Source organism: Artemia franciscana, chromosome 8 (assembly GCF_032884065.1).
Source record: "Artemia franciscana chromosome 8, ASM3288406v1, whole genome shotgun sequence".
NCBI classification, from domain to species: Eukaryota; Metazoa; Arthropoda; class Branchiopoda; order Anostraca; family Artemiidae; genus Artemia; species Artemia franciscana.
In genome coordinates, this window is record NC_088870.1 from 3,598,941 (window position 1) to 3,611,467 (window position 12,527).

A 12,527-nucleotide genomic window follows, 5' to 3' on the forward strand; every position below is an offset into this window, starting at 1 on the left:
TATTTTAAGCATTGACAAATTTAACTAATTCTCAATCAAAGACAGAAAAAATCGTCAAAGACAGAGAAAAAATGAAATCGCATTCTTCGAATTGTTTAAGTAATATGTCATAAAACCATATCTATATTTAAAAATTAACATTGTATTTTAAGAATTGACAAATTTAACTAATTCTCAATCAGAGACAGAAAAAATCGTCAAAGACAAAGAAAAAATGAAATCTCATTCTTCGAATTGTTTAAGTAACATGTCATACAACCATATCTATGTTTAAAAATTAACATTGTCTTTTAAGCATTGACAAATTTAACTAATTCTCAATCAAAGACAAAAAAAATCGTCAAAGACAAAGAAAAATGAAATCTCATTCTTCGAATTGTTAAGTAACATGTCATACAACCATATCTATGTTTAAAAATTAACATTGCTGTTTAAGCATTGACAAATTCAACTAATCAAACAGTTCGTGGTAACGAACTGTAGTAAGGAGCGATCCGGCTCAATAGTAACCAAAACTCTAAAAAATTGAATTTTGATATAAATAGCTACATCAAAAGAATCGCATTTTAATGCTGATTTTAAATATATAAGTTTCATCAAGTTTAGTCTTAGCCATCAAAAGTTACGAGCCTGAGAAAATTTGCCTTATTTAGGAAAATAGGGGGAAACACCCCCTAAAAGTCGTAGGATCTTAACGAAAATGACACCATCAGATTCAGCGTATCAGAGAACCCTACTGTAGAAGTTTCAAGCTCCTATCTACAAAAATGTGGAATTTTGCATTTTTTGCCAGAAGACAAATCACGGGTGCGTGTTTATTTGTTTGTTTTTTTGTTTTTTTGTTTTTTGTTTTTTTTCCCAGGGGTCATCGTATCGACCAAGTGGTCCTAGAATGTCGCAAGAGGGCTCATTCTAACGGAAATGAAAAGTTCTAGTGCCCTTTTTAAGTGACCAAAAAAATTGGAGGGCATCGAGGCCCCCTCCCACGCTCATTTTTTCCCAAAGTCAACGGATCAAAATTTTGAGATAGCCATTTTGTTTGGCATAGTCGAAAATCTTAATAACTATGTTTTTGGGGATGACTTACTCCCCCACAGTCCCTGGGGGAGGGGTTGCAAGTTACAAACTTCAACCAGTGTTTACATATAATAATGGTTATTGGGAAGTGTACAGACGTTTTCAGGGGGATTTTTTTGGTTTTGGGGGTAGGGTTGAGGGAGGGGGCTATGTGGGAGGATCTTTCCTTGGAGAAATATGCCATGGTTGAAAAAAATTCAATGAAAAGGGCGCAGGATTTTCTAGCATTACTATAAAAAAAAACAATGAAAAAATAAACATGAAAACGTTTTTTCAAATGAAAGTAAGGAATAGCATTGAAATTTAAAACAAACAGAGATTATTACGCATATGAAGGGCTCTAAAAATACTTTTGCATAAAGAGCGAGGTATTTAGGAGGAGATAAATACCTCGCTCTTTATGCTAAAATATTTTTAGTGATTTCAACTATTTATTCAACGGCCTATTTGATTCAGGGGTCATTCTTAAAGAATTGGAACAAAACTTACGATTTAGTGTAAAGAGCGAGGTATTAACGAGGGTACAAACCCCCTCGTACACATAATAAAAATATAAGAATATAAAAGTTTGTTACGTAAGTTAATTCTTAAGTTACGTATATTTTTTACTAATAAAAACGTTCATTGAATATTAAAAGTTATAGTAGCCTTTTTAAGTAACCGAAAAATTGGAGGGCAGCTAGGCCTCCTTCCCCACCCCTTATTTCTCAAAATCGTCTGATCAAAACTAAGAGAAAGCCATTTAGCCAAAAAAAAATTAATATACTAATTTCATTTCAATAATTTATGTGCGGAGAGCCAAAATCAAACATGCATTAATTCAAAAACGTTCAGAAATTAAATAAAAAAAACTAGTTTTTTAACTGAAAGTAAGGAGCGACATTAAAACTTAAAACGAACAGAAATTACTCCGTATATGAAATGGGTTGTCCCCTCCGCAGTCCCACGCTCTTTACGCTAAAGTTTTAGTTGTTTTAAAAAGTAGAATTGTGGCAAAGAGTCAAACTTTAGCGTAAAGAGCGTGGGACTGCGGAGGGGACAACCCATTTCATATACGGAGTAATTTCTGTTCGTTTTAAGTTTTAATGTCGCTCCTTACTTTCAGTTAAAAAACTAGTTTTTTTTATTTAATTCTCAATCAAAGACAGAAAAAATCGTCAAAGACAAAGAAAAGATGAAACCTGATTGTATTAGTGGGAAGTTACACAACCATGTATGTTCTAAAGAATTAGTAAAATTGGTAATTCAATTATTAATTAATGATACTTCTATATGTAATTATGCAGATTTTGGTAATAACAGGCACCGAACTTAAAAAAGAAAAAGAAAGGTGGAAAAGTTTGCAAAAAAGGCTTAAAAAGTATTGCACCAAAGTGTAAGAAGTTCCAGGTTTCTGGTGAAGGTGTTTATGTCTTTAGGAATCAAGAGATCATTAATTTTAAATTTTATAAGCGATTAAATAAAAAAAACAAGTTTTTTAAATGAAAGTAAGGAGCGACATTAAAACTTAAAACGAACAGAAATTACTCCGTATATGAAAGGGGCTTTTCCTCCTCGACTTCCCGCTCTTTACGCTAAAGTTTTTTATTGTTTTAAAAAGTAGAGATGCGAGAAAGAATCAAACTTTAGCACAAGGAGCGGGGTGTCGAGGAGGAAAAGCCCCTTTCATATACGGAGTAATTTATGTTCGTTTTAAGTTTTAATCTCGCTCCTTACTTTCATTTAAAAAACTTGTTTTATTTATTAAATTTCTGAAAGTTTTTGAATTTTTGCATGTCTGATTTTGGCTCTCCGTACATAAGTTATTAAAATGAAATTTGCATATTCATTCTTTTTTTGGCTAAATGACTTTCTCTTAGTTTTGATCAGACGATTTTGAGAAATAAGGGGTGGGGAAGGAGGCCTTGTTGCCCTCCAATTTTCTGGTTACTTAAAAAGGCAACTAGAACTTTTAATTTTTAATGAACGTTTTTACTAGTAAAAAATATACGTAACTTAAGAATTAACTTACGTAACAGACTTTTATATTCTTATATTTTTGATTATATATATGAGGGGGCTTGTTCCCTCGTTAATACCTCGCTCTTCACACTAAATCTTAAGTTTTGTCCCAATTCTTTAAGAATGACCCCTGAATCAGAAAGGCCGTAGAATAAATAGTTGAAATTACTAAAAATAATTTAGCATAAAGAGCGAAGTATTTATCTCCTCCTAAATGCCTCGCTCTTTATGCTAAAGTATTTTTAGATCCCGTCACATGCGTAATAATCTTTGTTAGTTTTAAGTTTTAATGCTTCTCCTTACTTTCAATTGAAAAAACTTTTCATGTTTATATTTTCATTGTTTTTTTTTTAAATAGTAATGCTAGAAAATCCTGCGCCCTTTTCATTGAATTTCTCTTCCCCCATGAAACATTCCTCCAAGGAAAGATCCTCCCATATAGCCCCCTCCCCTGAACCCCACACCCGAACCTGAAAAATCCCCCTGAAAACTTCGGTACACTTCCCAATAACCATTACTGTATGTAAACATTGGTCAAAGTTTGTAACTTGCAGCCCCTCCCCCAGTGACTGTGGGAGGGGGGTAAGTCATCCCCAAATACATAGTTATTATGGTTTTCGACTATTCGGAACAAAATGGCTATCTCAAAATTTTGATCCGTTGACTTTGGGAAAAAAATGAGCGTGGGAGGGGGCCTCGGTGCCTTCCAATTTTTTTGGTAACTTAAAAAGGGGACTAGAACTTTTCATTTCCGTTAGAATGAGCCCTTTTGCAACATTCTAGGACCACTTGGTCGATACGATGACCCCTGGAAAAAAAAACAACAAACAAACAAGTAAACACGCACCCGTGATTTGTCTTCTGGCAAAAAATACGAAATCCCACATTTTGTAGATTGGACCTTGAAATTTTTCCTATTGGGTTCTCTGATACGCTGAATGCGATGGTGTGATATTCGTTAAGATTCTATGACATTTAGGGGGTGTTCCCCCTATTTTCCAAAATAAGGCAAATTTTCTCAGGCTCGTAACTTTTGATGACAAAGACTAAATTTGATGAATCTTATATATTTAAAATCAGCATAAAAATCCGATTCTTTTGATATATCTTTTAGCATCGAAATTTTTACTGATTGAGCCTTCAATAGTAAAATTACTATTGAGCCGGGACGCTCCTTAAAACAGTTCGTTACCACGAACTGTTTGAAAAACGTTTTCAAATTTGACTGCTCTATTTTTTATCTGTATTCATGGTTCAACTTTACAAAAGTAACTAAATAAGACATTGCCCTTTTAACTTCGTAAATTTGGAACAGTCAAAGGACAAGCCGTAGAAAATTATGGTTTTTGGGTAAGAACAGACCTTATATCGGAACAAAGAGCTAAAAAATCTTTTATTTAATTGTTTTAGGTACTTTAGAATCTTAATTGTATTCATATTTGAAATAGTGCACATTAGAACACGGAAATACTTCATTTTCACCGAAATAGAGAGGGTGGGAGCACAAAGGCAACGAGGAAATGAAAAAAGATTATGAGCTTCTTCGCCTGATTTCCAAAAAAACTAGGATAGATACTACTATTTCTACAACTAGTACTCACACCATATTGAATTATCAGATTATGAAACAGTAACACCGCTGAGCACATTCCTCCCCAAGCCTCTCTGTTCAGATCTCCACTCTTTACTTATTTCTAGGACGTTCCTTTTCCTTTAATTCGTTAATTACACATCTCATTTGAGGAGGTCTTGCTCTCATTTGGCTCTAGTCGAATAGCCAAAGTGTGCTTCTGCTAGCAACCCTAGCCAGAGTATATAGCCAGAGCCAGAGCGGAAAACTATAGCCAGAGTGGACTCTTTTATGCGTTGCATAATTTCAAATAACTTGAAGAAGGGTATGGATAAATACTTTGATACAGCCGTATTGCTAAAAAGAAAAATATTTTAACTGTGTTTATCATTGGCTATGAGAGAACGGATGGTCCATCACGCGACAAAACGGTCGTAATTCCTGACTGAATTAAATAAAAAAAAAAAACAAGTTTTTTCAACTTAAAGCTAGGAGCAAAATTAAAACTTAAAACGGACAGAAATAATTAAGCATAAGAAGGGTGTTTTTCCATCCTCAACACCTTGCTCTTTACTTTAAAGTTTTTAGTACTTAAAAAAAAATCTTGTTGTTCTAATTAACGGCCCTTGTGTTTCAGGAGTCATTCTTATAGAATTGGAATAAAATTCAAACTTTAGCGGAAAGAGCGAGGTGTTGAGGAGAGGCAATTCCCTTCATATACGTAAAAAATTCCTTTCATTTTAAGTTTTAATGTTGCTCCTTACTTCAAGTTTAAGTTTTAATGTTGCTCCTTACTTCAAGTTGAAAAAAACTGATTTTTCAAATTTAGTTTCTGATCGTTTTTATAATAATGATAGGAAATTTAAACCCTCTTCCATGGAAAGACCCCCCAACCATGAAAATATCCTCTAGACAAAACAATCCCGTTGGAAATTTACCCAGGACAATTACTCTTGATCACTCCGCGCGGAAAATTGAGACGGAAAAGAGAAAGCAAGACATATAAAAATAATTTTGTATAAGAATTCTTGTAAATTCCCGTAGAGTAATTTCCCCTGACAAGTTCACTCCCTGGAAACTTCTTCCCCATAATTTACCCAGTAGAAAATTCCCCTCCCCAAATCCAAAAATATATGCATGCATCACAATAACAAATATTATGCCTAAGCAATAGGCGAATCTTATAAATTTAAGACCTTTCCCCTGGGGCTGTTGAGGGGGGGGGGGTCATGTTATACCCAAAGGCATAGCTATTAAGCCTTTCAACTATGATGAACATACTGGCTATCTCAAAATTTCGATCGGATGATTTTGGGGAAAAGGGGGCCTAGTTGCCCTCAAATTTTTTTATTCACTCAAAAAAGACACTAGAACTTTTAATTTGCGTTAGAATGGGCCCTCTTCTTATGTTATAGGACTGATGGGTCAATATGATCACCCCTTGGGGGTAAAACAAGAAAAAAAGCATATAAACAAGCATCCGTGATATTTCTTCTGGCAAATTAAATAAAAAAAACAAGTTTTTTCAACTGAAAGTAAGGAGTGACATCAAAACTTAAAACGCACAGAAATTACTTCGTATATGAAAGAGGCTGCTTCCTCATCAACGCCCCGCTCTTTACGCTAAAGTTTGACTCTTTCTCTCAATTCTTCTTTCTAAAACAGTAAAAAACTTTAGCGTAAAGAGCGGGGCGTTGATGAGGAAGCAGATTTGATGAGGGACACATTTTTGTAGATAGGAGCTCGAAACTTCTACAGTAGGGTTCTCTGATACGCTGAATCTGATGGTGTGATTTTTGTTAAGATTCTAAGACTTTCAGGGGGCGTTTCCCCCTATTTTCTAAAATAACGCAAATTTTCTCAGGCTCGTAACTTTTGATGGGTAAGACTAAACTTGATGAGACTTATATATTTAAAATCAGCTTTAAAATGCAATTCTTTTGATGTAGCTATTGGTATCAAAATTCCATTTTTTAGAGTTTTGGTTACTGTTGAGCCGGGTCGCTCCTTACTACAGTTCGTTACCACGAACTGTTTGAAAATACTAAATTCCATATTTCTGCAGATAGAAGTCTGAAACCTATACAGTTTGGTTGTCTTATACGCTGAATCTGATGTTGTCATTTGCATCAAGATCACTTGACTTTTAGGGGGTGTTTCCAGCTTTTTTGAAAATCAGGAAACTTTTCTCAGGCTCGTAACCTTTGATGCATAAAGCTAAGCTTATTGAAATCTATATATTCGAGATCAGCGTAAACATTCAATTTTCGTGACATATCTATTGGTATCAAAATTCTGCTTTCTAGAGTTTCGGTTACTATTGAGCCGGGTCGCTCCTTACTTACAGTTACCACGAACTGTTTCAAAAAGAAACACGTGGAGATATAATATTTCCTTGGCAGTGCAGTGGTCTAAGTAAAATATCTTTTTGAGAAAAGATGCCTTTCAGTATTGGAGTAGATTAACAGGTAAATGTAATAAAAAGAAAAACTTACACATTACACTTCCGAATATCCATCGATGTCCGAATCCAGCATACATTTCGACAACAGCCGGGGGGACACATAATAGTATCACTAGACAATCAGCAATTGCCAGATTTATTAGAAACACATTGGTCGACGTTCTCAGATCATGACTTTTTAATATGACAATCGGAACTAAAATATTTCCAATAACCCCTAATAGGAATGATACTCCGATTACGCAAAGAATGACGATTGTAGTAGTCGTAAACTCATGAGCTGTTTTGTTGATGGATTTTTCATATAAATCGTAGTAGTAGGTCTCGTTACTCTCTTCAGAGTTGTAAACTTCGATTTCCTCCTGCATTTGTGTTCATTCTGGAAAAATTAACAGATATAAAACGATTAAAAAATTTCAATTTATTTATAATTCTTACATGACTTGAATTATTAATTTGATAGATGTAGTTATCTAATTTGCAAATAGTGATGATAAGGACCTCTATTTTTGGGTAGTAACATGATTAAGCTGAATAGCGCTAATAATGCAAAAGGAGAACACAGTTCGGTAAAAGCTTTAGTTTCGTGCAAAGCAGCATATATGAACTATAGCAGCTATAGTTCATAGAAATGCTAATTCTAGAAGCTTATTCATTTCTGTTTGACCCTCCCCCTCCATGGGGCAAACTAAAAATGCGTAAGGTCGGGGAGGGTTTTGAAGCCGGGGGAAAAGTTGGGGTTGCACAAATTATATTTTATATACTAATTCCAGTTATCGCTGGTAATTTCTGTATAATAGGAGGTCGAAAGAGAAGTAAAAAACTCACGCATTCATTAATGTTGATATCCAAGATCGTTCACTTTCAATATCGAGTTTAAACTAGCCAGCTGAATCTGAAAAAAAACAAACGTCCGATTTTGCTTACAGACAACATTACTATAAGGCGAAGCGTATTAGTCCATGAGCCCTGCGGGCAGCGGGGCGAGGTCTGTGTTGTGATTGGTTGAAATGTTAGTTGATCAGAATACAAACCTCGTCCCACTGCCCGCGGGGCTCATGGACTAATACGCTTCACTCTATAGTAATATTGTCTGTAAGCAAAATTGGACGTTTCTTTTGTTCAGATACAGCTGGCTAGTTTAAACTCGAAAGAGAAGGTGAACGATCTTGGATATTAACATTAACGGATGCGTGGGTTTTTTTACTTCTCTTTCGACTTCCTACTATACAGAAATTATCAGTGATAACTGGAATCATTATTTAAAATATAATTTCATTCATATTGTATAATCCCAACATTTCCCTCGGCTTCAAAACCCTGCCCACTTTACGCATTTTTATTTTGTTGAGGGGGATTTTAGAAAGCCAAAAAAAGGATTTGCTTCTAGAATCAGCATTTCTAAGTACTAAGGTATGGAAACTAGGCTACTCCGCAGCGTAATTTCCAGTTTAGAAAGCTTGTGATGAAACTTGAGCTTTACCCACAGTTCTCTTTCTCTTATTAAATGAAAAAAACTAGTTTTTTTAACTGAAAGTAAGGAGCGACATTAAAACTTAAAACGAACAGAAATTACTCCGTATATGAAATGGGTTGTCCCCTCCGCAGTCCCTCGCTCTTTACGCTAAAGTTTGACTCTTTGCCACAATTCTACTTTTTAAAAAAACTAAAAACTTTAGTGTAAAGAGCGTGGGACTGCGGAGGGGACAACCCATTTCATATACGGAGTAATTTCTGTTCGTTTTAAGTTTTAATGTCGCTCCTTACTTTCAGTTAAAAAAACTAGTTTTTTTTCTATTTAATTTCTGAACGTTTTTGAATTAATGCATGTTTGATTTTGGCTCTCCGCACATAAATTATTGAAATGAAATTAGTATATTAATTTTTTTTTTGCTAAATGGCTTTCTCTTAGTTTTGATCAGACGATTTTGAGAAATAAGGGGTGGGGAAGGAGGCCTAGCTGCCCTCCAATTTTTCGGTTACTTAAAAAGGCTACTAGAACTTTTAATATTCAACGAACGTTTTTATTAGTAAAAAATATACGTAACTTAAGAATTAACTTACGTAACAAACTTTTATATTCTTATATTTTTATTATGTGTACGAGGGGGCTTGTACCCTCGTTAATACCTCGCTCTTTACACTAAATCGTAAGTTTTGTTCCAATTCTTTAAGAATGACCCCTGAATCAAATAGGCCGTAGAATAAATAGTTGAAATCACTAAAAATATTTTAGCATAAAGAGCGAGGTATTTATCTCCTCCTAAATACCTCGCTCTTTATGCTAAAGTATTTTTAGAACCCTTCATATGCGTAATAATCTCTGTTTGTTTTAAATTTCAATACTATTCCTTACTTTCATTTGAAAAAACGTTTTCATGTTTATTTTTTCATTTTTTTTTTTTTATAGTAATGCTAGAAAATCCTGCGCCCTTTTCATTGAATTTTTTTCCCCCATGGCATATTTCTCCAAGGAAAGATCCTCCCACATAGCCCCCTCCCTCAACCCTACCCCCAAAACCAAAAAAATCCCCCTGAAAACGTCTGTACACTTCCCAATAACCATTATTATATGTAAACACTGGTTGAAGTTTGTAACTTCCAACTCCTCCCCCAGGGACCGTGGGGGAGTAAGTCATCCCCAAAAACATAGTTATTAAGATTTTCGACTATGCCAAACAAAATGGCTATCTCAAAATTTTGATCCGTTGATTTTGGGAAAAAAATGAGCGTGGGAGGGGGCCTAGATGCCCTCCAGTTTTTTTGGTCACTTAAAAAGGGCACTAGAACTTTTCATTTCCGTTAGAATGAGCCCTCTTGCGACATTCTAGGACCACTTGGTCGATACGATGACCCCTGGGAAAAAAAAAAAAAACAAAAACAAATAAACACGCACCCGTGATTTGTCTTCTGGCAAAAAATGCAAAATTCCACATTTTTGTAGATAGGAGCTTGAAACTTCTACAGTAGGGTTCTCTGATACGCTGAATCCGATGGTGTCATTTTCGTTAAGATCCTACGACTTTTAGGGGGTCTTTCCCCCTATTTTCCTAAATAAGGCAAATTTTCTCAGGCTCGTAACTTTTGATGGCTAAGACTAAACTTGATAAAACTTATATATTTAAAATCAGCATTAAAATGCAATTCTTTTGATGTAACTATTTATATCAAAATTCAATTTTTTAGAGTTTTGGTTACTATTGAGCCGGATCGCTCCTTACTACAGTTCGTTACCACGAACTGTTTTATATAGAGTGAAAAAAGATAGAATAATACTAAAAAAGAGGAACATGAATAACTAATGCTTTTGATAATACTGATGCTACGAGTGCTTTTGATACAGCGGTACAACGATTCTTCACATTGCAAACGTAATACTTAATATTACGTTTAATACCAAGTTTGATGTGTTTCAAAATACTGTTTTGACGTTTACTTCCCTTCCTATTGAAACTGTTCTCTTCATACTGGAACTTTATTTTGTTATAATGTAAGTTCAACTTTATCATAAAATGTGTTCATGATCATCATTCGCAGAAGCTTCGAATCGGCAGCACTTGAGAAATCTAATCAGCAAGGAAAATGTATTGTCTGATTTATTTTACTTTTCACAAGGAAACAATTTTCTTCTGTTTTTAGTTCTGAGTTTTCAAAGGAAAATTTACGAGACATGTAAAGTTAAACATATACTTAATGGCCTATTGTTGCAAAAATAATGTTGGCTTCTTCAATTTCACTGCCTAAGTTGGAAAAAAGATGTTTTTATAAGGTTTATTGTCTGTAATTTTTAAAACAGTAAAAACATGCACAAAATAATTTTAATAGATATAAATCTATTACTGCTTCGCAGATTATGCAACATATTTTTGGAAAACTATTTCCAATAAACTAACGCGTGACATTTCCCTATATTTGTAGAAATATATTAGGACATTAGGACTAAAAAATCTAAACAAGCCGAGTTAACCTATTTGATATCTGAAGACTTATCCAATTATGGAACCGAAGAAAAACTTTGAAAAATTTGTCTGGAATAATAAGACTCTCTGCACTTTTTAGAAAGAAAAGAAATGAATGTGGCTAATTATTTTTGCTAGGGAAATTCCCGGCGACCACATTTTTATCGTGATTGCTAATTACATTTAAAGAAGATGCATTCTTGATGAGAAAAAATGTACAAAAATCAAGATATAAAGATCTGTATCCTGGTTCCATTAATGATAAATGATAGGCTACCTATAAGGAAAACGCTAGCCCTAATTACTCCCACTTATGTTCTTAATCACAATTAAGTTCCTTTACTAATTAATGTCTCTTCTTTTTTTCCCGCCGAAAGAAAATGTATTGCGTCTACGGCACGAGTGCCCAGTTTTACTTTTCCAGGAGGAACGTGGGTTCATTTGGAATTTAATTTGACTTAATGTAGTAAGTGTAAATACTTGCAGATCACGTGGAACCTTTACAATCTTTTTTTGCAGGGTTTTGCAGCTGCACCCCTATCTTTGAGGGGACACTGGGCTTCCACTGTTGCACTTGTGGGGAATTCCAGTGTTAAACACAGGGGTGTAATTTGCTATGTAGCAAGGTAGGGAGGAGAAATGCCCCCCTCCAGACCGTAGACTACTCCCTCTCCCCTCCCAGCCCTCATTCCACCCAGCTGAAGTTTGGTTTCTGCAAAAAATCAAAACTAATACAAATATACACAATTTAAGTTTCCAGAGAAATAAGTCAGTTTTCTTTAGTATATCTTTGCTGCCTTTATGGTAATATTTGGATTATTTTTCAGTTTTCACAATCATTTTCACTTGATTTTGGAATATTGGCCCCAAATTTGCCCCACCCCCAAGATTCTGACGAAATTACGCATCTGTTCAATCATATCGAGAATAGATATTTTGTTCTCTCATACTTCAGAACAGTTTACATTTTAAAGAGACAGAATGAAAGAGAGAGAGAGAGAGAGAGATAGGGAGACAGAAAGAGAGAGAGAGAGAGAGAGAGAGAGAGAGAGAGAGAGAGAGAGAGAGAGAGAGACGTTTTATTCTATCTTAACATGGAAGAAACAAAGAACTATATTCTCAGTTGTGCATTTTTTTTTGTCTGCATCTGATCCAACCCCTGTGAAAGAGAGGGATTGGTAAGAGGTATCAACTTATTTCATTGGCCTAATCACTAGATAGGCGGATGGAATTCATTTGACAGAAGCTGGACGACAGCCATAGTCAAGGTGTCGGTTACCTTTGCTCGATCGGATCCCAGTGAAGGAAGTTCAAGATACTTGATATCAGTTTCCATAAGATGGGCCTATGGGATCTCAATTAAATTTCGAAGGGTCCAACAGATAAGACATTTATAGCACCTTTAGAACACTTAAGTCGAATCTGAAAGTTTTCTTGCACAGCTTTGTCCATTGGA

The 12,527-nt window shown here is 34.9% G+C and overlaps 1 long non-coding RNA gene across 1 annotated transcript in view; it reads right to left on the reverse strand.

Annotated features, from left to right (window-relative positions):
- Positions 1-12,527, reverse strand: part of LOC136030726 (uncharacterized) — a 151,286-nt gene that overhangs the window by 72,731 nt on the left and 66,028 nt on the right. The window contains exon 2 of the long non-coding RNA XR_010618348.1: positions 7,144-7,491. This is a non-coding gene — a long non-coding RNA (uncharacterized LOC136030726). The remainder of the gene's footprint in view (positions 1-7,143; positions 7,492-12,527) is intronic.